Source organism: Canis aureus, chromosome 8 (genome assembly GCF_053574225.1).
Source record: "Canis aureus isolate CA01 chromosome 8, VMU_Caureus_v.1.0, whole genome shotgun sequence".
In the NCBI taxonomy this organism is placed as follows: domain Eukaryota; kingdom Metazoa; phylum Chordata; class Mammalia; order Carnivora; family Canidae; genus Canis; species Canis aureus.
Window position 1 is genome coordinate 22,370,934 of NC_135618.1, and position 27,415 is coordinate 22,398,348.

Sequence of the window (27,415 nt, forward strand, 5' to 3'; positions counted from 1 at the left end):
GTCACCCAGTCACCCCCACCCCCCGCCCAGCTCCCCTTCCACCACCCCTTGTTCGTTTCCCAGAGTTAGGGGTCTCTCATGTTCTGTCTCCCTTTCTGATGTTTCCCACTCATTTTTTCTCCTTTCCCCTTTATTCCCTTTCACTATTTTCTATATTCCCCAAATGAATGAGACCATATAATGTTTGTCCTTCTCCGATTGACTTACTTCACTCAGCATAATACCCTCCAGTTCCATCCACCTCGAAGCAAATGGTGGGTATTTGTCATTTCTGATGGCTGAGGAATATTCCATTGTATACATAAACCACATCTTGTTTATCCATTCATCTTTCGATGGACACGGAGGCTCCTTCCAAAGCTTGGCTTTTGTGGACATTGCTGCTATAAACATTGGGGTGCAGGTGTCCTGCCATTTCACTGCATCTATATCTTTGGGGTAAATCCCCAACAGTGCAATTGCTGGGTCGTAGGGCAGGTCTATTTTTAACTCTCTGAGGAACCTCCACACAGTTCTCCAGAGTGGATGCAGCAGTTCACATTCCCACCAACAGTGTAAGAGGGTTCCCCTTTCTCCGCATCATCTCCAACATTTGTGGTTTCCTGCTTTGTTAATTTTCCCCATTCTCACTGGTGTGAGGTGGTATCTCATTGTGGTTTTGATTTCTATTTGCCTGATGGCAAGTGATGAGAAGCATTTTCTCATGTGCATGTTGGCCATGTCTATGTGTTCCTCTGTGAGATTTATGTCTTTTGCCCATTTCATGTTGGATTGTTTGTTTCTTTGCTTTTGAGTTTAATAAGTTCTTTATAGATCTTGGATACTAGCCCTTTATCTGATACGTCATTTGCAAATATCTTCTCCCATTCTGTAGGTTGTCTTTTAGTTTTGTTGACTGTTTCTTTTGCTGTGCAAAAGCTTCTTATCTTGATGAGGTCCCAGTAGTTCATTTTTGCTGGTTTCATATGTGGTTGACTTGGTGTGAATCTCAGGTTGGACATTTATGGGGCTTTTCTCAAGAAACCTTTGCCTTTGTGAAAAGTAATCAGAAAGAGTAAAAGGCAAAATGCTGTCTTAGAGGATAAACTCCGGTTGGTAAGAATTGAGGGTGAGGTGGAAAAGAAGCTCCTTGGAGCAGGGAGTTAGAGATGGCGCCTGATTTTAACCAAGTATTTGTTGGCTGGATGAAGGTAAGAATTCCTTGAAGAGAAGGGTGGTGCCAGAATCAGGAAGAAGCATTTCTTAACAAGCATTAAGGATAAACTGTTTACATAATTAAAATTTTAATTAATTAAAATTAAAATCACCGGCGGGTATTTTAATTAATGCAAACAGTTTATCCTTATACTGAATTTTTTGTGGTATCATTTCTTAACTTTTTGTATATTCTCTAATACCATGCAAATAATTCTTTTTTTTTTAAAAAAATATTTTATTTATTCATGAGAGGCACAGAGAGGGAGGCAGAGACACAGGCAGAGGGAAAAGCAGGCTCCCTGCAGGGAGCCCGACTCAATCCCGGGACCCTGGGGTCACGCCCTGGGCTGAAGACAGACTCTCAACCCCTGAGCCACGCAGGTGGCCCCACACGAATAATTCCTGATTAAAACTTAGAGGTTTGGGGGATCCCTGGGTGGCGCAGCGGTTTAGCTCCTGCCTTTGGCCCAGGGCGCGATCCTGGAGACCTGGGATCGAATCCCACGTCGGGCTCCCGATGCATGGAGCCTGCTTCTCCCTCTGCCTGTGTCTCTGCCTCTCTCTCTCTCTGTATGACTATCATAAAAAAAAAAAAAAACACTTAGAGGTTTGGGGCAGCCTGGGTGGCTCAGTGGTCTAGCACCTGCCTTCGGCCCAGGGTGTGATCCTGGAGACCTGGGATCGAGTCCCAGGTCAGGCTCCCTACATGGAGTCTGCTTCTCTCTCTGCCTCTCTCTCTCTCTCTCTGTCTCTCTCTCTCTCTTTCATTAATGAATAAATGAAATCTTTAAAAAAAAAAAAAACCAACTTAGAGGTTTTACATCCTCAACTATTAGACCTGCTTTCTTGCTGGGAATTTATGTAGCATATTGGTCATGGACCAAACCTGACCTTACCAGATACTGGTTATTTTAACTTAGGTCACTTAGTCTCTCTGTTTCACTTTCTCCAATCTGGGCAGATAATAGTTTAAACTATACAAAATTGCTCGTAATTGACCATTTTTGACCTACAGAAATGGCTAGGTGTCATGGTTCCTCCTGATATAGTATCTTCCACCTTAAGTAGGAGCGAGGAATTAGAGAGCTTACCGAAAGCTCTTAGTAGTATTCGGCTCATGGTAAAGGTTTAGTAAGTGAGAGCTCCTATTACTAATGCCTCTGTCCTTTCCCCCTTATAATCCAGTTCTCACAACATTGACAAATTCGTGGCATGAAATTAGAGCAGCATTCTGTTATGCTTTTAAAATGTACATTGTGTAAGCTCATTTACTCTTCATAGCAACTCAGGTAAGTAACTTATTGAAAATCTCACTATTAGTAAGTGTTGGGGCCCCAATCAAAACCGAGATTCCTTATCTTTAAACTCCTTGCTCTTCCATGCGTCAACTTATTTTTGACGCAAAAAGTATGTTCATTGAGGTGATTTTAATTCTCGGATGTGTGTGTGTATGATTTAGATGCTTTTTATGCCTGTACAGCTCTTTAAGAGACTATGTATGTTACTTACTGGTATCCTTGCCACAACACCATAGTTTTGAGAAAGGGAAACTTAATCATCTAAATTTATTTGGTGACAAAAAAAGTGAAAAAATTGGAAGAATTTTATTATATACAGTTATTTTGAAGAAATCTTTTCTGTAGAAGAGGAGTAATATTGCTGACATTGCCACCTTTGGGAATGTGTAATTTTGGTTTTATGTGCTTTAAAATTCTTCTGCGAATGTTAGTAGATACAAAAAAATATCTGCTGCTCTTTTTCTTCATTCTCCTTGACCTTTTCAGGATCTGATACTACCTACCATCCATCCTTCCCTTTGAGAACCATTCTCCTCAACTGGCTTATAATACACTACACTTGAGTTTCCTCAACATATTTGATCACAAAACAATTTTAAAAAATCATAGGGCAGCCCTGGTGGTGCAGCGGTTTAGCGCCTCCTGCATCCTGCAGCCTGGGGTGTGATCCTGGAGACCTGGGATCGAGTCCCACATCGGGCTTCCAGCATGGGGCCTGCTTCTCCCTCTGCCTCTCTCTCGCTCTCTCTGAATGAATAAATAAATAAATATTTTAAAAAAATAAAATAAAAATAAAAAAATCATAATGAAACGTTGGAAGCCCAACAGGAGCTCATGAGCTATAAGTGTTTACATTTAAAGCAAACAGCAAAAATGATCTCATGGTTGAATTGATTTTTGCAGGAAGTGATCACATTTTTATTCATACTGTGTTCTTACGTTATACAAGAGTAAACAGAATGTGAGAATTAAAATTCATTTTACCTTTTTAAGGGATTACCATTTTATTCTTAATGAGGTAAAATATATTGAAATTATCAAATTTTGGTTTAATATTTTATGCAATTGATATTAAATCTAATATTATTCTCCATAACAGAAAATATAGTACGTAGATACTCATCCATATTAAAAACAACCTAATATTCCATTATACAAATATACTGTAGTTTATTTATTCTCTGTATTTGATGGCCAGGTAAGTTGCTTTCAGGCTTTTGCTAGAATAAACATTGTGGCCATAAACATTCTTAGTACTTGCCTATTTGTACATGGGGAAGCATTTTTCTCCAATAACTAAATGTTGCATTACTCTCTTGAAGGGTGTGCACATTTCCTACTTTATTTTTTTTAAGATTTTATTTATTTATTCATGAGAGACAGAAAGAGAGAGAGAGAGAGGCAGAGACATAGGCAGAGGGAGAAGCAGGCTCCATGCAGGGAGGCCAGTGTGGGGCTCGATCCCGGGACCGTAGGATCATGCCCTGGGCCAAAGGCAGGCGCTCAACAGCTGAGCCACCAGGTGTACCCATTTCCTACTCCAATAGCTACTGCTGAACCAATTACACTCAAATCTAAATTGGACAAGACTGGGCAGCCCCTGTGGCCCAGCGGTTTAGCGCCGCCTTCAGCCCGGGGTGTGATCCTGGAGTCCCAGGATTGAGTCCCATGTCAGGCTCCCAGTATGGAGCCTGCTTCTCCCTCTGCCTATGTCTCTGCCTATGTCTCTGTCTCTCTCTCTCTCTCTCTCTCTCTCTGTGTCTCATGAATAAATAAATCTTTGAAAAAAATAATAAATTGCACAAGACTACCTATTTCCTCCCACAATCACTAACACTAGATATTATCTGTCTTTTCAATTTTTGCCAGCCTAATGGGTAAATGTATCTTGTTATTCTTTCATTACCCGTAAGATTTCATTGTTTTATGATACAGTGATCATGCTCTATGTGATTTTGCATGCCTTTAAAATTAATATTGTATCAAGCATTTTTGTTGTGTTATTATATTAAATTATCTAGTCTCTGTTGACACACAGACAAGAACATTGCTAATTCCTGTCTTTTTTTGGGGGGGGGCCTTAAAACATGTTTAATCAAGGCAGCTAACACATGTTTATTGCCAATATGTAACTCCCAGAGACGAACAAGCTTTTAGCAAGAGGTAATTTAGACATGTTTTTAAAAATTCACAAGCCAACTTTCTTCTCTCTTTGTTCCTGTTTCTGTAGCAGTTCCAATGGAGTGTGTTAGACAACATTCCATGAAGGGCTGGAGACTGCTGCTCAGTTACTGAAGTGGGGGTTTGCCCATGGAACAGACTGGTCTGCCTCATTGCTGTAGAACTCCATGCTACAGTATTTGATAATGCGCTCTGTGGTAGAAATCTTTGGTTGGCACTCAATCCCCAAATTCCTTCTAGGGTGCCTTTCTGTATGGCAGAGGCTGGAAGCTAAACACTGTAATTCTCAGCATCTCTTACAGCTCTTCTTCTAGGTAAAAATTAGATGATGTGAATTCCATGTGCTAGTTTTAACTTTCAAAGCTAGAGTGTGTTGGAGGACATCTTCCTGCATCTTTAGCTGTTGAGTTTTGCTCAACATCAGCCATGGTCTGATGTCCTATCTCCAGCTTCACAGGTGTCAGGAGGCAGTTTTGGCCACTTATCCCTGGATCAAAACGAGAGTAATATTGTCTCAAACTCAGCAGATTCAGGGCAACCTCCTGATTGCTCACCCTTCTTATTGTAACACAGGATGAGTTCTGGAAGGACACTTAGTTTATTTATATATTTATTTTTAAAGATTTTGTTTATTTATTCATGAGAGGCACAGAAAGAGAGAGGCAGAGACATAGAGGGAGAAGCAGGCTCCTTGCAGGAAGCCCAATGTGGGACTCGATCCTGGGACCTGGGATTGTGCCCTAAGCTGAGGGCAGACGCTCAACCACTGAGCCATATATATGTATATGTATATATATATTTTTAAGATTTTATTTACTTATTCATGAGAGAGAGAGAGAGGCAGAGACACAGGCAGAGGGAGAAGCAGGCTCCACGCACCGGGAGCCCGACGTGGGACTCGATCCCGGGTCTCCAGGATCAGGCCTTGGACTGAAGGCGGCACTAAACCACTGAGCCACCCGGGCTGCCCTAAATATATTTTTTATATAAAAATATAATAGCAAAGTTCTAGGAAGATTAAAAATAGGGAAAAGCTCATGATTTTGATGTGCATTTTGAAGATTATATTCATAGATGAATGATAGATGATGGCTAGCCAGAGAATCATTCTAGTAGAATTGGTAAGAGAGCAAGAATATTGGATCAGAATATTGCAATACTCACAACCGTAGTTCAAACCCTAGCTCCAACACCAGGCATCAGAATAGGTTTGGGTAAAATTTTTATTCTCTCTAAGCCTCAGTTTTCTCATCCAGAAAATTGGGCTAACACTAGTGCTCAATTCATACAGTTATTACGTAAATGAGATAATCTATGTAAGATTCTTAGCATAATGTATACAATATATAGCTTAATAAATGGCAACTATCATAGGAGCATACATATTTTTTGCATAATTTACTGAGAAAATACCAGACTATTGGGCAAGGATTCTAAAAATATACTTACTGGTTTCTAGTATTAGTTATTTCTATATAATATTTCATATGATCCATATGATCGTACAGATCAGTCTGTTGGCTGCCTTCCTCAAAGTTTCATTCAAAATCCCTGAGGAAATACTAGATGATGAAAGAAATTACCTTCAAATGTATTCAAAACTTACTAATACTTGTGAACTCTGGATAAGCTGTATTTAAAATCTGACTAGTAGCGCTGAGATGCCTTTGGGCTTTCATTAAATTGCCAGATAGATATAAGGAAGTCTGGGGGCCCGTGAACTTTAGGGTCTGGTCTAAGCTGCCAGTGCACAGCCCAGTGTGGTAGCCCAGATCTTCACCATCCCTGGTGATGACCCCACCCCAAGGTGAACACAGACTGAAGGCAGAATAAGTGAAGAATTATCATTGAAGAACTGAAAGCGTTGGAGAACCCCGGGAGCTGCTGGGGAATCTGGAGCCTGGAGAGCAAAAGCAGGGGCAGGGGCTCGGCAGTAAGCAGCAGGGGGAGCTCAGGCAGGTGCCGTCAGGATATCATGTGGGAAGTAGAGGAACTGGATGGGATGATGCTCTTTTCCACGGGCTAGCCTATTTCCCAAAAAGGACTCTTCTGAGTTACTGGCTACTGAGAAAGCAAAAGGTTATTATCATAAGAGCTGAAATTCAGAGATAAAAGAAAAGAAACAGTATTATGGTATTTAGAGACATAATGAGAAATTGGTCCTTACTAGAAGATACTGGGTTGAGCTATTCATATTCACCTCATACTATTTTGGATTGTCAGAATCTTCCAGGTGTCTCCTAGGGTCCCTGCAATCTGAGAACGATTGGTGTTCTATAATGTATTTTGACAACTGACCACAGGGACAATTCAATTTGTTAAGGAATCCTAATTATTTTGCCAGTGTTGTTCTTTAAAATTTCTTTTTAATTATAAAAAGAATGTAATTTCATTGCAGAACATTTGGGCTAGGGGATCCCTGGGTGGCGCAGCGGTTTAGCGCCTGCCTTTGGCCCAGGGCGTGATCCTGGAGACCCGGGATCGAATCCCACGTCGGGTTCCCGGTGCATGGAGCCTGCTTCTCTCTCTGCCTATGTCTCTGCCTCTCTCTCTGTGTGTGTGTGTGTGTGTGTGTGTGTGACTATCATAAATAAAATAAAATTTAAAAAAAATAAAAAGAACATTTGGGCTATGCAGTAAAGTAGAAAGAAGAAAAATTATAGTACTGAAAGGTACCTACTTTGTTTTTTCAAATACATGTTTTTACATCACTACCATTCATGCTGTCAGCAACCATCTTCCTTTATTTTAGAAAACTTAATATCATAGAAGACATTATTATGTTATTAAAACTACTTTTAAGCAGGGGCACCTGGATGGTACAGTCAGTTAGGTGTCTCTTAGTTTTGACTCTGGAACTGATCTCAGGGTTGTGAGATTGAGCCCCCTGTTGAGCCCTAGGGCCTGTTTCTGGCTTCATGCTTAGCTGAGAGTCTGCTTGGGACTCTTTCTCCCTCTGCCCCTCCCATCTGGCACACAGGCTCTTTCTCTCTCTTTCTAAAATAAATAAGTAAACCATAAAAATAAAATAAACCCTACTTTAACATTTCTAAACCAGCATTTTTCTTATGACAAAATTAATGCTTATTTATTATAGAAAATTTAAAATAAATGAGAATAAAGTCCATATCCTACCATCTGGAAATCACCATTGTACTAGGATATGTCTCTGTCTAGACTTTTTTTGCACATATATAATATATATACATATTTATTTTTGTACATATTTATTCTTTTTAAATATTTATTTATTTATTTATTTATTTATTTATTTATTTATTTATTTATGATAGATGTAGAGAGAGAGAGAGAGAGAGGCAGAGACACAGGAGAAGGGAGAAGCAGGCTCCATGCCAGGAGCCCGATGTGAGACTCGATCCCGGGACTCTAGGATTGCACCCTGGGCCAAAGGTAGGCACTAAACCGCCGAGCCACCCAGGGATCCCCATATTTATTTATTTATTTATTTGTTTATTTATTTAATTTTATTTTTTTCCCCATATTTATTTTTAAAACAAAACACGATCATACTTTTGAACTGTTTCATAATCTATTTGTATTTACTATGTTGCAAATATTTCTATGGTAATAAATATTCATCTGCATACTTTTATTTTTTAATTTTTAAAAATTTATTTATTTATTAATGTGAGTCCCACATCCGGCTCCCTGCATGGAGTCTGCTTCTCCCTCTGCCTGTGTTTCTGCCTCTCTCTCTCTGTGTCTCTATGAATAAATAAATAAAATGTTTTAAAAAAAATATCAGCTGTCTTAGGTCATTCAGGCTTCTATAACAAGTTACTATAGATTGAGGGACTTATAAACAACAGAAATTTATTTCTCACAGTTCTGAGAGAGGCTGTAAGTCCAAGAACAGGGCACTAGCATTTCAGTGTCTGGTGAGGATCTGTTTCCTGGTTCATAGATGCCCTCTTTTCATGTCCTCACAAAGCAAAAGCATTGAGGGAGTTCTCTAGGATCTCTTTTTTAAGGGCACTACTGCATCTCATTCATGAGGATGCCCCCGTCATGACCTAGTCCCCTTCCAAAGGTCCTGCCTCCTCTTCCCATCACATTGGGTGTTAGGATAGATATGATTGCAGGGGGAAAGGAAGGGGGGCACAGCATTCAGTCTATGGCACCTGGCATGGTTTGGATTACTCATCAGATATTGATTACTCTCCCTCCCCTTAGCAGTGGAATCTGTTTACACACCGCAGTAAGGTTGGAGTTTGCCATGTGACTTGCTCATGCAATGTTAGTGGAAGATAGGAGGCTAAAGGTCTAAAATGTGCTTGGGTGGTGGCCAGCGCTCTGTTCGTCTTCTGCCCTTACTGTGAGGAGAACATGCTCTGGCCAGCCTCCTGGCCAAAAGGATGAGACCTGGACCTAACCTGCATCTTGTGACAAGCCCAGCTGAATCCAATGCCCAAACAACTTTAGTGATCTGCACAACATAAGTGAGAATGAATGTTTTTGACAGTGAATTTTGGGGCTGTTTATTATTGATTTTTGGTGGCAATAGCTAACTGACACAATGCCCTAGCCACTTTTCTACTGTAATGTTTTATTTTCTTACTGATTTGTAAGAACTAAGGACATGATTGCTTTGTTAGTCTTATGTCATATATAATTCCCCCTATTTTGCATTTTCTTTCTAATTTTGGTTACTGTGTTTATTGATTTATGGAAGCTTTTTATTTCTTTATAAACAAATCTGACATTTTTTTTCCTTTATGGCCTCAGCCTTTGGTGTTATGCTTAGAAAGGCCTTTCTATCACAAGGTAACATAAATATCTCCTGTTTTCTGCTAGTATTTTCATTGCTTCAGTTTCTACAGTAAATCTTTATTCATTTGGATTTTTTTTTGGATACAGGACATGAAATAGATATAATCTAATTCATATACATATTTGGGTTTGTTTCTAGGCATTCAATTCTATTTATCTGTCTTCCACCCAGTGGCACACAATCATGTTATTTTATTTTACTTCATTTATTTTAATCTTCTAGTATGAGTTCATTTATATTGATAAAACTATGCCATACCATTTGAGGATGCATACACAGGTATTAAAAGTAGAAAATAAAGGAAAGAAGCAGTAGTCACAAAATTCAGGACAGTGCTCACTTCTTAGAGTGAGGGCAGGGTTGGGAATTGAGAAGTGCATACAGCTGGCTTCTCCAGCCGTCTCCCACGCCCTTCTCCACACCCCCTGGCCTCTGTTCTGCACCACTCTGCCCATGCTCCCACTCTTTTCTTCCCTGTGGGTAGGACTGGTTAGCAGCCCCCTCCAATGCTCCGTGCCCTTTTCTGCTCAGAGCCCCTTCTGGGATTGCCATGACCGCCGTATTAAAGTCCAACAAGACTGAAAGCCCTCAGAGGCCCTCCAGTCCTGTCCCAGGTCACTCCCACATGGGAACCCTCTGCTCCTTCCTGCAACACCCAGTCCTCCTCCTCCCTAGCTGCCTTCCCCTTGATTGGGCACTTGAACCCACCTCCTCCTTTCACACTAAGCTTCCATGGCACCTCTTCTCCATGGTATGTTTCCTCATACTCTGGCTACACTTTCTATTTCTGGGAGTGCCTGGCTGGCTGAGTCCATGGAGCACGTGACTCTTGATTTCGGGGTTGTAACCCCCACATTGGGTGTAAAGATTACTTAAAAATAAGATCTCGGGATCCCTGGGTGGCTCGGCGGTTGAGCACCTGCCTTCAGCCCACAGCACGTGGTCCTGGAGTCCCAGGGTCAAGTCCCACGTCAGGCTCCCTACATGGAGCCTGCTTCTCTCTCTGCCTGTGTCTCTGCATCTCTCTCTCTGTGTCTCTCATGAATAAATAAATAAAATATTAAAAAAAATAAGGTCTCAACCACCCCCCCAAACTTCCTATTTCCTACCTCTGAACTTTTATGACATTTAATTTCTATTAACCTTTGTCACATATGTCTTTAAATTCTCATTTTTGTATTTGCCAATCAGTTATTAGCTCCTGGAGCTGAGATGCTCTATCCCAATATCTCCCATCCTCTGGAGTTTCAGACCATCTGAATGCAGTAGGCTACTTGGCGAAGACAGGATCGGATGACTAATGGTGTTACTCAGTTCTATTCAGAGTAATTGCAGGATTTAGGCAACTGTATATTTACTTTCATTATATCTTACTTTTCTTGCTCACGACAAGAAGGTGATAATTTTATTCCATAAAAGAATGGGACAAAACAAAATTGGACAGATGCTCTACACTTTTCAGTGTCCTGTGTCTTTATTATTATTTTTTAAAATTTATTTTTATTTTTATTTTTATTTTTTTTACTGTGTCTTTATTATTGCTTCAAATAAATGTGCTTGCTAATTCAGATATAACAGAAGAAGCAGTTTCTCTGGGGTGTGGCTGCATTCTCCAGCTAACTTGTGGTAGAAGTTGATAGGGTTTGGATTCTGCTAGATAGCTTAGGGAAAAAGAAAACATCTAACACACAATTTCAGTAAATTCTAGTTATTGAAAGCTCTTGGAGAGGGGGCTAAAACAAGTTCTGTACACACAGAGGAAACAGGCAAGTGGTCCATCCTTTAGAAGTTAGAGCCCTGTGCTGTGTGCACCATCTGACGATGGTCCACCTCCTTGCTGGACACCTTCACTTGGAGAGCCCAATGGCACCTCCAGCTCTTGGCAGCTAAACCTGGCTCCCTGTTTTCCCTCCTAAACTATTCTGTATCTCACTTGGTGTACCACCTTCTACAAGTTTCTCCAGGGACCATGGGAGCCAGGGGAGCCCTCCAGGCCTCCTTTATGGCTCCCCCGCACCCATGCTGATTTTCTTTGTGAAAACCACCAATTTTCCATTCCTGCTTTTGGTCCCCTCTGTTCAACCCGTGCAGAAGCCTCTTTGTGCTGTGGATTTCTTTATTTTTTTTTAATATTTTATTTATTCATGACAGAGAGAGAGGCAGAGACACAGGCAGAGGGAGAAGCAGGTTCCGTGCAGGGAGCCCGATGTGGGACTCCATCCAAGGTCTCCAGGATCACGCCCTGGGCCGAAGGCGGTGCTGAACCGCTGGGCCACCGGGGCTGCCCCTGTGCTGTGGATTTCCACAAATGCCACCTTGGTGATCTTTCTAAACTGCAAATGGGTATCTTTTGTCTCGGTTTAAAACCTGTTTCTGTACTCTCTGAATGAGACGCCCGTCCTCTCCTGCCTGCCTGGTGACAAACTCACCCTTGGAAACACTGCACGGGTGTCTTTCCTTCTAGGCCATCTTTGCTTCTCCCAGTGAACTCCTCTGTTCATCCCTTCCTCTACCTGTGTAGCTATCCTGCAGGTCTGCGACTGCAGTCTCACACTCTAATTGGGGTTTCCAGTCTGTTTTCTGTACTAGACCTGGAGCACTGGGATGGTGGCTGGCTTACTTTTGTACTGCCCTATCCAGCACACTGCCCTAATAGATGCTTGGCTAATGTCTGTTGAGCTGAACATGGCAACTAAGTCATCCCCGGCTTTGATGTCCAGCAGAAAGATGGACTTTGCTACCTTCTCATTTAAGTGTGCATCTTGGGGCCCCCAAATAGCTAGTAGCCACTGCATGCCTTTGCCTGTCCCTCTCTGCATTTGGCAGGGCAGTTCTTCTTCTCCTGCTCTACTTCCCATCAGTCCCCTCTCCATGTGAGTAAGCATATTTCCCCCCCCCTCCGTCTGCGTGGTGTCATGGAAGGGCCACTGAATTTGGAGCAGTAGACCTAAGGAACTTATCTTGGCTCTGCTAGCAACTAGCTGTGTGACCTAGGACAAGTCAAATGTTTTCTTCTTAGCCTCAGGCTTTTTTTCTGTAAAATGACAGGGGCAGTGGGTTAGACTACAACGAGTAGTTTTAGAAGTGCTCAGGGGTAGGGGGTGGCAGCTAGAACTGGGGCCTGGATCCTGCCTTTCACCAGAGCAGCTCTGTCTTGGTGTGTTTTGTTTGTTTACCCATCTTGGTAATATCTAGTTTGAACAAAGGTTCCCCTTAGGCAAAACCTGTTTGAAAATCCATGGCTTAGATGAATTTTAAAATCCGTTTCCTTTGTTTATTATTTCAGGAATTACAAATCCTTACTTGTTATTAAGAAAAAGGCTTTGCTGGAGGCGCCTGGCTCTTGATTTCAGCTCAGCTCATGATCTCAGGGTCCTGGGATCAAGCCCCATGCCAGGCTCTGTGCTCAATGGTGGAGTCTGCCTCAGGATTCTCTTTCCTCCTCCCTCTGCCCTTCCACCCCTCAAATAGATAAATAAGTCTTAAAAAAATAAGGGGTGCCTGGGTAGCTCAGTTAGTTAAGCATCTTACTTTTGATTTCAGCTCAGGTCATTATCTCAGGGTCATGAGATTGAATCCCAAGAAGGGCTCCTTGCTCAGCTCAATGTCTGAGATTCTCTCTCCTTCCACCCCTCCCCCTGCACACACTCTCTCAATTAATTAATTAATTATTTTAAAAATCTTTTAAAAAAAGATCAAAAGGCTTTGCTGGCCTTCTGAGAAGGATTCTTATTTGCTGGGAAGATTTCTTCTGCCACAGTTTTCTTAAAATTAAAATCTAATCATAGGTCCAGCTGGTTCTCCAAACTGACTTGACTTGTACAATCATGGCTTGTTTGTATTTTTATTGTCTTTCTAACCTTCGCTCTCGGTTCATGCTGAGATTTGTTAGCTGATAATAAAATACAGCTCTGCAGTGAGGTCATCTTGGAGATTAGCCTGCTGCTCTAAGAGATCAGAGGCAGGCCCAAACTTGACTTGTGTGATTTGCAAGGAAGAGAAGCATTGGGCATTGGTAAAATTCATTGTAACATTCACTGTCTAAAAACCATTTGTTAAAAAAAATACACTTAGGATACAAATGAAAATTTAAGTGCATTTGAGTGTAAAAGAAAAAAAGGCATTTGTTACCTAACTACCACATGCAAGATGCTGTGCTGGTGACAAAGGTGGGAAGTAAAAACCAAGACTCTGCTATGTCTTCTCTTACAGATCAGAAATCTGCTAAGAGGGGGATCCCTGGGTGGTGCAGCGGTTTGGCGCCTGCCTTTGGCCCAGGGCGTGATCCTGGAGACCCGGGATCGAATCCCACATCGGGCTCCCTGCATGGAGCCTGCTTCTCCCTCTGCCTGTGTCTCTGCCTCTCTCTCCTTCTCTCCCTGTGACTATCATAAATTAAAAAAAAAAAAAAAAAGAAATCTGCTAAGAAATGATCCAATTAACCCAAAATTGTGAGGTCCATAAATGTCTGTTTCCTATTGAAAATAAAGAGAACCTCATGAGCCGTACTGACTTCGTCGGTATCAGCTTCAAAGATAAATTCAGTTCTGACTTGCTCTTTGTCATCTGAATCTGAATTGTTTGCTGTTTGTACATTAATGGTAAAGGCACAGTACAAATTGTGTAATAACCGTCATTTGGCAACTGACTTCTGGTTTATTTCTTTAAATGAAGCAAACTTGCAAAAGAAAACATGGACTGCCTACACGCCTTTGCCTATGCCGTTCCTTCATTCTGGAACACTCTTCTCCCTGTCCTCACATCCCCTCCCTGTGTTTATCTGACTCTTTCAGTCTCTGCTTAAAGTATGACACCTTTTGGGGAGCCCTCCTTTCTGGGTTATGCATCCCTCCTGTGCCCTCCTGAAACAGCTGTAGGACCCTTGCTGTAGGGAGCACCTACGTCTTATTGTATCCGTTTGTTTCATTGTCACTACAGTCTGTAGTACTAACATATGCAAAGGACTCCCTGGCTAATCAGAAACACAGTGAATTCACTTAAACATGAATCCACACAAACGTGCATTCCCTTAATCCTCTTGGGGGGTACTGTAGGCATCACCACTGTATACGTGAGGAAACTAAGAGACTTAGGGGTTAAGTGACTTTCCCAGGGTCACATTGTTAGCATGTGGGAGAGCCAGGATTCTGATCCAGACAGTCCAGCTCCCAAGGTCTGCGGTGAGAACAGAATGTCAGCAGGGGTTGATTGAGGAGAACTACTTGGGAAGAGACATGCTTCTTGCACATGTAGGGCTCCTTCCCCAGCACACGGGATCCTGCTTCTTCCCCTTACCCCGGGGCCCTCCAAATCCTTCCCCTTTTCCACACCTTCCCAAACAACTCCGCTGCTCACTAATTTCCTACTCTTTGGAAATACTCCATCACTTGTAATTTGTTGTAAAATGGTAAAAGCAGTATTATATGATACTCTCCCATATTAGGTTGTGCAATTTAAGATTATTTCTGCCAGTTTCTTGAACATGCCGCTTAACCTCTCTGAGCTTTCCTACTAAGAAGAGTTCCATGGTTATGAGGATTCACTGAAAAGATATATGGAAAGTAGTTGGCATACTGCCGGGTGTACGCCCTGCCCTCATGGGCCAGTTTTGTTCAGCAGGACCCTAGAAGCTTCTCTTGGCCTCTGGATCCTTTCTGGTCCCGGAGGTGTCCCAGAAGTGACTTTGGGGTTGGAGGTGGTCTTGTCACCTACCACATGCTGCAGACACAGGGAAGTAAGTGGATAGGGACCGAAGCTACTAATCTAGTGTCTATGTCCCTTTGTATTGAGGAGGATCCCTCCGAGCTACAGATTAGAATGTGCTAGAACAGCTTCATCACTGGCTTATTTATTAACCAAGCCACGGAAAGTTTGGCTGAGGACCCTCACTGACGTGTGGGGTGTTAGTCTTTATTTGCTCTATTGCCTGCCCTCATCTTGATCCTTCGGTTTTATTTAAATATAAGAAACTAAGACCAATCCAAACAAAACAAAAAGGTTTATTGGCCCCGAGCTGCAGAGGCGCCCGGAAGACTCACCTCTCTGTCCAAGGGCCATTCATTATCACGGACTCGGAGGGTGTTCCTAACTTCCTGGTCCTCAGCCTCCCACAAAGCGACTGCAGGGACTTTTCATGAGATTAAAAAGTAACTATTCTGAAGGTTCTGCAGTGAGTAAGCAAAAGCTCCCTGGGGCACAGGCACCACAGGCTCCAAGTTAGTCACTTGTAATTGGACAGCCTGACCTCAGGGCCCTGCCGCCTGGGCTGATGTGAGCTGGGGGGACTCCGGGGTCACCGCTGGGGCCTGCCCCCGGGCCCAGCAGCAGGCTGCTCTCTGCAGGCGGGGTTTCACGGTCACAATCCTGAGCTCCCAGCTGTCTGTCACTGGGAGCAGCTGCCACTAGGGGGCAGTGAGGCAGCCCGACAGGACAGGACCCGAATTCTGGGCTGTGGGATCAGGATTTGGGCCTGATCATGATACATGGGGAAGTTCTTTTTCTTTTCTTTCTTTTTAAAGATTTTATTTATTTATTCATGAGATACACAGAGAGAGGCAGAGACACAGGCAGAGGGAGAACCAGGCTCCATGCAGGGAGCCCGATGTGGGACTCGATCCCAGGTCTCCAGGATCAGGCTCTGGGCTGAAGGCGGTGCTCAACCGCAAGCCACCCAGGGATCCCCCATGGGGAAGCTCTTTTAGAAACTCAAGCCCCCTTGCTCCATGCCGGGCATTTCCAGGCTGCCAGCAGTTGCTAAGCACTGCGTGTGCGCTCGGCAGGCCCCGTGCTAGAGGTTTGACAGGCTTTCATCCAGGGCTCCCAACAGCCCTTCTAGGTAGGCCAGGGCGGGCATTACCTCCCTACTCTACAGATGTGAACCAGATGCACAGAGGCGGATATCTGGTCCAAAGTTAAATAAGTTGAGAGCAGCAGAATTGGGACTTGAACTCCCATGTGAGCAATGCCACGCTCACGTGCATTGTAGGGGAGAGCACCTCAGTGCATGCTCTCCTCCCCGCCCCCAGCTCGCTGAAATTGGTGGGAATAGATGGGTTCCCCTCTTTATAACCAGGTCAATGGCCTTGCCACCCCAGTGCCCTGGAAGGGGGCTGTCGATTTGCCTCCAGAGTTGTCTCAGGGAGGGAGGCTCAGGCTGGTGACAGCCTAGCACCCTGGGCCAGGTGATTGCCTGGTTTTGGTTGAAGTAAGGTCCAAGCACAGCTGGCACTGTGGGGAAAGGGGTTCAAGGAGGCACGTGTCCTTCCCCTTCAAGGACAGGTACCAATCCAGTCTCACTTTGCTTGTTTGTGAGAAGCACCAACCGCAAGGGCCTTGGGGGGATTTTTGCCCCGTGGCCCAGACTGTGAGTGTCCAGTGGAGGGGTGTTGGATTTAGGGAGGAGGATTGGAGTCGGGCTGTACCTGGGGCTGAGGTCAAGGTTGAGTGGAGCCCAACTGAGGTGCTTTTCAGGTGGGTGGGCTCCTCTCCTCCCTCCCCGCCCAGGACTGTGGCCAGCACTGGGCCCAGCCCTTGGCTTCACGGGCCTGGGTGGACGGGTCAGAGAGGTGAAGGGATTTGCCCAAAGTCCCAGAACTGGGCATGGGCTCAGAATCAGAGCTCTGGGCCCCTGGTTCGCTTGCTCTTCTCTGCCCTGCCGGGCCCTGTAGCTCCTCTTTACTCTCAGTAAATCCACACCTGAGAACTGTGTGGCAGGTCTGCAGTGCCATCATCTCTGTTGGCATGTTGGATGTTGAGGTCTCTCTTCCAGGGTGAGATGCTTCAGCAGGGGCAGATACTGCCACCCTCTTCCCCCGGGGACTCTGAGGAGCTTGCAGGAGCGTCGTGAGAGCACAGAGGCACTGACCTGAGCTTGTGTGAAGGGTCGGGAGGCTACTGGCCTGATGCAGGCTATCGCCCTCACAGGGTCGGCCGGCAGCTGGGGGGGCCGTGGGCGAGCATTCAGGCGACCTTCTACCCGGTGGGAATGTGTCAGGGGAGGACTCCGGGTGTTCCGGGAGCACCGTTGATGGTATCTTACTCTGGGGGGCCCCGGGAGGACTCTGCGAGGGGGGGAATAATGCAGCTGGGAATGGAGGAAGGAGTGAAGGGGCAAGGGAGGGAGGGGCTACAGGCTCAAGAGGTGACAGTTTGGGGACAGCACTTAGTTTATTGCCTGGAACAAGAGCTGGAAGAGGGGAGAGGTAGGCTGGAGAGGAAGTCAGGGGCCGCACCTTGTGAATCTTGATGAAGACATCGGACATTCTCATGAGAGCAGCAGGATGAGAGACCTGGATTCCATCTCTTGCTTACAGCCTCAATGTGTGTAAAAGAGAAACCCTTTGAACCCTGTGGGGACTGCCTACAAAAGAAGGGGTGTGTGTGTGTGGGGGGGGGGGTATGTGTTTAAACTCTGGAGGCAGAACAAGTCCGGCCTCTATGCCAGGGATAATAACTAACCCTGGCACTCCATGCTGGCCACCAAACCAGCTTTTGCCTTCGGACATGGTTCAGTTCCAGACACTGGGGCTACAGAAGCTCCCGTGCATTCCGCTGCTCTGTGCTCCATTGCCTGCCACAGGCTGCAGCATACTCTCGGTGTGATCATGAGCTCTGCTGTCTGTCACCCTCACACTTTCAATCTCTGAAAGCCAAATGCCATATCTGGTGTTTTTTGTGTGTGCTTGTTTTTCTAAATGGGACTGTCTTCTCGTTTGTTACTATTATGAAAGTAATATATGTTCCTTACAAAAATTTAAACATCCCAGAAGTGTATATAATAGAGGGTGGAATTTCCTGCCTCCTCTTATAATCCCACTTCCCTAAGAAAACCATAATCCTTCCAGACTTTAAAAGGAATGCATATATATGTACGCCCAGACATTTTCTATTGCAGGATCCCATGCAAAAACAGGTTCTCTGGCCCCTTAAAATGTCCTCCAGTTCTTTCTGGGAGTCCCCAAGAGGGTGCCTCACCCGTGTCCATAAACCTGTCAGTTGTCCTTCGCATAGTAACTTCTCTGTCCCCACTCCAGTGTTTCTTGTGTATCTGCTGTTCATAGAAACTTGAAGAAGTTCACAGAAGCCAAACACCAAAGTCTCCAAAGTTTCCATTCCTTGGTTGGCAGAGCTGGGGCACCGAGTTTCAAGCAGATATGGGGAAAAGGCCATCTATCTACTCACCATGTGCCAACCATCCTTTGTCACTGGGCCCCCAAGGCCACACTGCTGAGATCCTGAGTCTTGACATCTCTTCTGAATGTCCTATCAATTTCTGCTGCCAATGCCTGCAGTAGGGGCACCAATTTCAGTCTGGGCGTCAAGTGGAAGGGGGAGATGCTCTTTTTTTTTTTTTTTTTTAACCTGTTCCTCCCCTCCCCCCAGCCTTTTTTTTTTTTTGCCCCTGCCACCCTCACAAAGAAAAGTCTTGTCTTTCTTGTCCTTTGCGTTCAAAGGGTTTATATGAATTTGCAGAAGCTCTTTATATATTATAGGTATTGTATTTTATTAACCTTTATATATTATTATTGCTAACCCACATTGAAAATATTTATATCAGTTTATCTTTAACATGGTTAGATTACAATAATATTCTAATAATGTAGGAGTTGTATATTTAAGTTAAGAACCTTCCCCTATCTGGAATTTGTTCTTGTGAATGTTGTGTGTTAAGTGTTATGCTATATGTTGGCAAATTGAACTCCAATAAAAAAAATAAAATCAGATCCAAAAGCTAAAAAAAAAAGTGAAATTTCTTTAAAATTCCTCAGGGTGCCTAGGTGGCTCAGTTAGTTAAGCATCTGACTCCTGGTCTCAGCTCAGGTCATGATCTCAAGGTTGTGAGATTGAGTCCTGCATTGGACTCCATGCTCCACAAGGAGTCTGTTTCAGATTTTCTCTCCCCCTCCCTCCCTCTTCTTCTCCCCCAGCTTGTGCTTGTTCTATCTCATAAATAAATAAGTAAGTAAGTAAAATCTTTAAAATTCCCCAAAGAGTTGGGTGTGGAAGCTAAAAGCTAAGAGAAGAGATAGACCAAGAGACCCATCTCTCTTGGATGCGTGAGTGGGAGAAGCTTGTTTGCTGAAAACATAGAGGATTGTGCCCTTTGCCAGCTTATAATTCCATCTGCTTCCTGCTGAGAATGACTCTCAAACTCTGTGTCTTTAGAGCCAGTCTTTCCTGTGTGATATTAGTCCAGGCTTCAGAAGTTTGGATATGTTCATTTTGTTGCATGTGGGGGCAAGCTGAAGAATCACTGTAGACCATGAGGACTGTGTTTCAGAGGCGGCCAGGACTCTCCTGTCCCCAGTGTCCAGCCCTGCCCTGGCAGGGTGGGTAAGTAACTATGAGTTCTGAGCTGCTCTGAGATCCTAAGATCCTTGATAACTCTTGGCTAACTTCATCAATGATGGTACCTTTCTGTACCTGGCACTTGTTGGGGCCTCAAAAATATTCATGTGTCAGATTGTCCGGGAGCCATTAGGAAGGAAGTACAGATGCCCAAGAAGATGATACCAAAAGAGGAGAACTTTAATGGCAGTTCTTTGTAGGGGAGATGGCATCCCTCCATTCATCTATTCAGCAGATATTTGTTGAGTGCCTGCTATGCTCCAGGCACGTTTCTACAGCCATAGTATGTCATTTTCTATCAACAACCAATTCTCCAATACCAAGTGGGTGTCCAACAATTCAACTCAATGTTGATACTAACTGTTGGAAGTCAGTGCAACCCCCACAGTAACATTAGGTGCTCAATCCCACAAGATTGCCCCACTTTAGATGTCAACTACAAATGGAGTCCCCAGACTACTGGTATTTCTGTCCAGGTGACTACAAAACTGGGGATTTCCATGGTCCTCCCACTCTCTCAGGTTTGATAATTTGCTAGAACAACACACAGAACTCAGGAACTTACACTTATGATCACAGTTTATTGTGAAGAATATAACTGGACCAGATGAAGAGGTACATAGGGTGAGGTCCAGAAAGGTCTCCACTGTAGGAGTTTTTGTCCTGGTGGAGTAGGGGCACACCATGCTCCCAGCATGTGATTATGTTTAACAATTGGAAGCTCCCCAAACTCTGTTTTTAAAGTTTTTATATGGAGTTCCATTTATAGGCACAGTTGATGAAATCATTGGCAAATGGTGATTGGACTCAATTTTCAGCCCTTTCCCCCTCCCCAGATCTAATCACATGGTTACTTCCTCTGGTGACCAGCCCTCATCCTAAAGCTACGTAGGGCCCCACCACTAGTTACCTCACCAGCATAAATTTAGCTATGGTCAGAAAGAAGTATGTTATGAATAAAAATACCTTGATCATAATGGGAGGAAGAGTAAATTATATTAAATGAAATGTAACTACAAAACCATTAAAGAGACAATCACTAAATGAATTAGAATGAAGTAGGGGCACATGGGTGGTTCAGTTGGTTAAGCATCCAACTCTTCATTTAAGCTCAGGTTGTGATTTGAGGGTCATAAGCTTGAGCCCCATCTTGTGCTCCACACTGGATGTGGATCCTGCTTAAGATTCTCCCTCTCCCTCTGCCCCCCACCTACCCCCATTGTCTTTCTCTCTTAAAAAAAGAGAGAGAGAGAAATAGAATAAGGTGCCCTCATTAATAAGGTTAGCCAGGAGGCATCAAGGATCTTAGGGTCTCAGAGCAGCTCAGAAATCATGCCCACCTCAGCAGGATAGGGCCAGACATTGTGAGCAGGAGAGTCCTGGCCCCCTCTGAAACACAGTTCTCATGGTCTACAATGATTCTTCAGCTTGCCCCTCTTTGCAACAAAACACAGCCCTGAACACATCCCTGTTAAGAGAAGTAGGCTTAGGTTCAAATCTAAGCTCTGCCTCTCATTAGCTGTATGAGCTTGGTAGATAATTCAGTGGGAGTGGGGGTCGGGGGCTCATCTGAAAACCTAGGTATGAATAACTACTTCACAGGATTATTTTGAAAGCTTCTGGCTCATAATGGAAACTTGACAATGTTAGTGTTCCTGTCATTCCTATTATGTCTCTTTGGCCTTCTCTGTCTGCCATGGGTGGGGGAGGGGGTGGGGTTGAGGAGTCACATAATTGCCATACAATTATTACTGTTTGGGGCAATTGAAGTTTATAAGCAGAGAGGACAATTTGAAATGGGAAGGACTCAGCCCAACCTGATATACAGTCTCTAAGAGGAAGCAGCCAGGTGCACATAAAGCCTTTCATATGGCTCAGCTGAAGGGAGCACAGCTGTTTGTGTGCAAAGTAAATATTGATCTCCTGAAACTCACTTTTGTCATCGAGTATCTGAAAGTTTGTCCCATGCTTCTGAGTAATGTCCCCGAGCTCAGGGCACTTGGGAAGGGTAGAGGAGTGGCAGGGGGGCCCCCTGACCTTTGGTTCTGCCCTGATTAGCATTGGTATAAATATGCTAGGGACATCCTAGATCAGTAGGACATATGACCAATATATGTAGAGGGTTTTTTTTAAAAGATTTTATTTAATTTTTCATGTGAGACACAGAAGGAGAGGGAGACAGAGACACAGGCAGAGGGAGAAGCAGGCTCCATGTAGGAGCCTGACGTGGGCCTTGATCTCAGGTCTCCAGGATCACGCCCTGGGCTGAAGGCGGCGCTAAACCACTGAGCCACGGGGGCTGCCCTATATGTAGTTTTTTATTGTAACTTTTGCTTATACCAGTGGAGACTCTTGACAATAAGATCCACAAACAACTGCATCTTCTGGATAAAGGAGCAAGCCTAGGTATCATAGATGTGGTGTGATAGAAAGTGTAGCAGAAACAATATGGAAAATGGGGCAGACAAATCTGGGTGAATCCCAACTCTGTAATTTACCAGTTAGATGATCTTGAGCTCTCTAATAATCAATCCTCTTAATTAAAGTTGAGATAAGAGTATCTAGAATTAAATGACATGGAATGAATTTTGTGTATGTGAAAGTATCGCCATATATGTCCTGACTTTTGACTATAAAATGACACAAATATATCATTTTGAAGACTACCTAAAATAAAGGTTTATTTTAATTAAAATAAACTAATTCTTGAATCCTAAATCTTAAGGTTGTCTCGAGATTTCAAGTGTCTCTATTCCAGATCACAATGAGTGGTGACAGTGCCTACCAGTTGGGTGAGCTACAAACTCCTGTCCCCAGGCATCACAGGCAGCAGAGTGACGATTGTCATTGGATTGTCCTGACCTCTTGGCCTCTTGTACCAAGACCTAGGGAACTTGACTGGGTCTCACGAAGACCAACCACTCAACTCCTCACGTTAATGAACTGTGATGACATTGTTCCTTTAGTTCTTTAGAATAATATCTTTGATAACCATCTCTTCAAGCTTTAATGGTGGTATTGAAAGTTAATTACAAACGCTTAGCTCTCTACACTCATTGTTAATGATAAATATTTTTTATACCTAAATAGAACCTTACTTTTTGATTGATGATGTCAGGATGATGTTTCTTAGATTTTTTTAGGTATTGACTGCACCTCACACATGTCATTAGATCACAGGCAAATGATGTTTAAATGTTTATGGCCTAGAAGCTGACAGACAAGTTGACACAAGAAGCCAAAATATTTGAGTTAGATACCTTGTAGCTGCTTTAAATGGAATTATCTCCTACTGCCTGTTTAAAGCAACTGAACATGATTATTTTTCCGTTTGCTTCTCTAGATCCTCAATGGTGTTCCACAAGACTGTCAATGAGGCTTAGTTTCAGGAAATGCCAGTCACGATTCAGCCAGTGATGGGGCAATCCTGTTAAGCATAAACCAAAAAATAAAATAAAATAAAATAAAATAAAAAATCTAGGGAGTGTTCAGGAAATAGATGTTTTGGTCTAGAGGCTGGCGACTGGGTGGCTACAGAGCTGAGCTGTTAGGATGTCGGCTCAGGGACCGAACACGGCCCAGACAGAGGCCTTGTTCAGAGCTCCTCACCTGAGTGGTTGCTCATTGGTACAGGGAGTCAGAAACAAGAAGCCTAAGACCTATATAGTTCTTGCCCTCTGAGGTGGTAGTGTGAAAGGAAATGTTACTGACTACAGCACTGTACAACTCTGGGGGAGACGCATCTTTGCTGTCAGAGAGGCAGGGAAGATGGCGTTGATGCTGGCTTCCAAAGGCTCACCTGGCGTGCATGTGGGTGGTGAGCACCAAGGTAACGTGAACATTACCTAGTCCTCCATGCTGTTGGCCAGCATCAGTTGGCTTGGGTTTCTCACCAGGCTCAGAATCACTGGATAATGAGAAGGCAATTTCTGCAGAAATCCTGCTCAATTGATTAGGCAGCTCCAAGGAGCAAGGGGGCAGGCTCTTGGTTGGAATGTCATTGTCGTCGCCACCACAAAATACTTATCAATGTGTTCATCACCACTGGCTACAGGAAATTAGGCTACATTAATTAGGGTGGGTTCATTCTCTGAAATTATATAATTGCCATTTTAGGTAAATAGCTGATGTGGCCTGCACCCAAATCCCCCTGGGCCTTTGTTAACCAAATGAGCACAGGTTCTATCCTGTCCAGAACTCCTATGGCCTTGAGTAAACTAGACCTGGACCCAGGCCAGGCCCCAGCCCCCAGCAGAGCCTGTATTCTCTAGAACCCAGAAGTCTGTCAGTGGATCTGGGGCCCCAAGGCTTTCATGTTTTCATAGCCAGCATTCTTTGTTGCCTGGGTTTTGGGACCCAAGGAAAACAGTCCAAGAGTACTCAGGCATGACCCTTCCAGTGGCCTCTCTTGTCAGGAGTCTGTCTCTTTCAGAGCCAAATCTGAGCTCTCCAGCCCGTGGGCAGCAGAAGGTTACTGGGGGATTATCAAAGGATTAGGAGGCTTTGCTGAGTGAGCATGAACGGGGCACTTTCTGCCAGAGTGACTTTTCTGAAACAGATCTGATCACGCCACCCCTCTATGGCTCTATGGCTCCTACAGCTGTATTTAGAAAAGTGTTGCCCAATCATCCTCTTCAACAAACTCACCCAGCACAGGGAGTGATTATTAAAATGCAGATTCCAGGGTTCACTCCCTGACCTCCCGAATCTGAATTTCTGTGTGCAGCATTTGGGAACCACAGTTAAAACAACCCCTGCCCCTCACAGATTGTTTTCTTCTTCTTCTTTTTATTTTTTGGAGAATTTTTAAAATTTGAGAGAAAGAACATTGGAGAGAGAATATGAGCAGGTATGTGGCGAGGAGCAGAGGGAGATGGAAAAACAGACCCCACTGAGCAGGGAGCCCAACAAGGGGCTGGACTCCAGGACCCAGGGGGTCATGACCTGAGCTAAAGGCAGATGCCCAACCAACTGAGCCACCCAGGAGCCCCCTCCCCTGCAGATTCCTATGTATGGTAAAGGTTAAGAACCATATTACATTACAGGATAAAGTCCAAACTGCTTAGCCTGGAGTACAAGACCTACCAGAATGTGGATCTGCCTGTCTCTATCTTCTCATCCCCCTGGAAGCACCTGCCCATCCTGCACTCTCTGCTTCTAGCCAAACTGATGCACTGTTGAGAATTAGGGTCTCTTACCCCCATGTTGCTTTCACTGCTTAGAAGATGCTCTCTCCCTTCCTCTGCCTTTTGTTATTTTTTTAAAAAAAGATTTTATTTATTTATTCATGAGAGACAGAGAGAGAGAGAGAGAGGCAGAGACACAGGCAGAGAGAGAAGCAGGCTCCATGCAGGGGCCCAATGTCGGGCAGTGGGAGCAACATGGGGGTAAGAGACCCTAATTCTCAACAGTGCATCAGTTTGGCTAGAAGCAGAGAGTGCAGGATGGGCAGGTGCTTCCAGGGGGATGAGAAGATAGAGACTCAGCAGCCAACTCCACACTAACCATTTGGAACTCTTCCTCTAGGAGACACAGTAAGCAAGATCACTGGACCCGAAAACCGGCTGGGCTGTGTAGATGCACCAGGGAGAGAGACTGTTTATCAAGCAGGATTGAGACTCTGTAGAAGTATCTTATTCCCAAAAAGGCTACAAACAGCTCCCAAGGCATGTGAGCCCCAAATCCAACCAGCTACTCACCAGATAACAACCAGGGATCAAGGATCAGTTGTTACATAACACACACACACACACACACACACACACACACACACACACACACATCGACTGGGGGACTCCAGGATCACACCCTGGGCTGAAGGCAGCGCTAAACTGCTGAGCCACCCGGGCTGCCCTGCCTTTTGTTATTCTTTCATTTCTTTTAACAATGTGTCCTCAGTTCTATCTCCTTTGGGTTAGGCTTGCCTCCTCTACTTACCTTGAGTGGTGCTAACACTGACTCATGTCCATTTGGGTACTCGTCTGTCTCCCCCTTGGACTACGAGTCACATGATAATGGGGGCCTTGTCTTGTCCCTGGGTCCCCAGTGTGTTCTATGCTCCTTGGCCCTTAGTAGTGGCCCATAAACAGTTGCAAATGAATCAAGTTCTCAAGGTAGAAGCACCAGAGACTTGCGACTACTGTGTTGAGTACATCCTAACAGAATGCAACTAGTAGCAGTGGTATTAAAATTCTCTTAAGGGGGGAATCCCTGGGTGGCTCAGCGGTTTAGCGCCTGCCTTTGGCTCAGGGTGTGATCCTGGAGTCCCGGGATCGGGTCCCGCATCAGGCTCCCTGCATGGAGCCTGCTTCTCTCTCTGCCTGTGTCTCTGCATCTCTCTCTTTCTATCATGAATAAACAAATAAAATCTTAAAAATAAATAAATTCTCTTAAGGACAATAAAGGGGTTAATGCAGAAAAAATCAAGGGAATCAGATTAACGTGCCCTTTGGTAAGGATTATTAGGCATAATGTATGCAACAAGTTACAAATGGAGGTACAATCACAGGTCCCACTGTGGTCTGGTCCTAACTATGCAGAACCATGCTCACAGGTCTGGGGTTGGATTGGCAGGGTACTGGGGTGGTGGGCAGGGGGAGGTTGGCTATAGCTGGGAGTCAGGGGACCCAGAGGCTGAAAGTAAGTAAGATAGAGGTCCTACCCAGGACTATAAAGGAGAAAGAAATCAGAGGTCTAGGTCAGCATTGGCAGGCATACCAAGGGCTGGCACTCCTAAGAAAAAGTAATGTCATGAAGTCCTAAAGGCGACCACTGTGGAAGTGGCCATGAACACCACCATCGTCAAGAGTCAGGAACCAAAGACTAGGCCACGAACTGTGAAGAGTTTGGAAAAGGTAGGGCTAGCAGGACCCTCCAAGAGCTCTGGAGACAGCATGGCAAGCTTCTTCAATGAGATTTTACAATAAAAGTCTTGTTTTGGGCAGTCAACTGAAGACTAGCTGTGGGCCGTGTGTGTGTGTGTGTGTGTGTGTGTGTGTGTGTGTGTGTGTGTGTGTTCATGGGAACATGGCCTCCAGGGATGGGTGGGCACCTGGGCCTGGTATCAAGAAACCCCTTGACAGCATTCTTAACCTCTTCTCCCTTTTAAATAAACAACAGAAATGTATTTCTCATGGTTCCGGAGGCTGGAAGTTTCAGATCAGGGTGCCAGCAGGGGGGATTTCTGGTGAGGACCCTGTTTTGGGTTGCAGACTGCTGACTTCTCTTGCATCCTCACATGGAAGAAGCAGAGAGAGGAAGCAAGTTTTCTTGTTCCAACCTCCCTCCTTGGACTCTGCTACTGACCACAGCTTTTGTGGTTTTAAAAGAGGCCACTATTGTTCTTTCTGCTCTGGCCAACCGTCTATCTCCTTTCTCTCGTATCCCCCACCAAGTCAGATCGTGGCAGGTACACCTATGTGTTTGCCTGTTTGAAACTTTCTCGACACTCTTAAAGCTGCGAGCCTTTTTCCTTTTGCAGGTGTCTCTGATATGAAATGCAGGTTCCTAAACACCCTCCACCTGCTTTACCTCTGGTGGCCTTTTTCAACCGCAGCCTCCCTGTGTAGATGGAATCTGTTCCCAGAGCCTCAGGGCATGT

General features: G+C 44.4%; 1 long non-coding RNA gene across 4 annotated transcripts in view; it reads left to right on the forward strand.

Moving 5' to 3' along the window:
• The window catches only part of LOC144318477 (uncharacterized), a 126,263-nt gene that overhangs the window by 12,937 nt on the left and 85,911 nt on the right, over positions 1–27,415 (forward strand). Inside the window, exon 3 of one of the 4 annotated variants that reach the window (XR_013384387.1) lies at positions 18,528–19,190. The exons of the other annotated variants lie outside the window; for them this stretch is intronic. This is a non-coding gene — a long non-coding RNA (uncharacterized LOC144318477). Of the gene's footprint in view, positions 1–18,527; positions 19,191–27,415 lie in introns of those variants that run through there. 4 annotated transcript variants of the gene reach the window in all.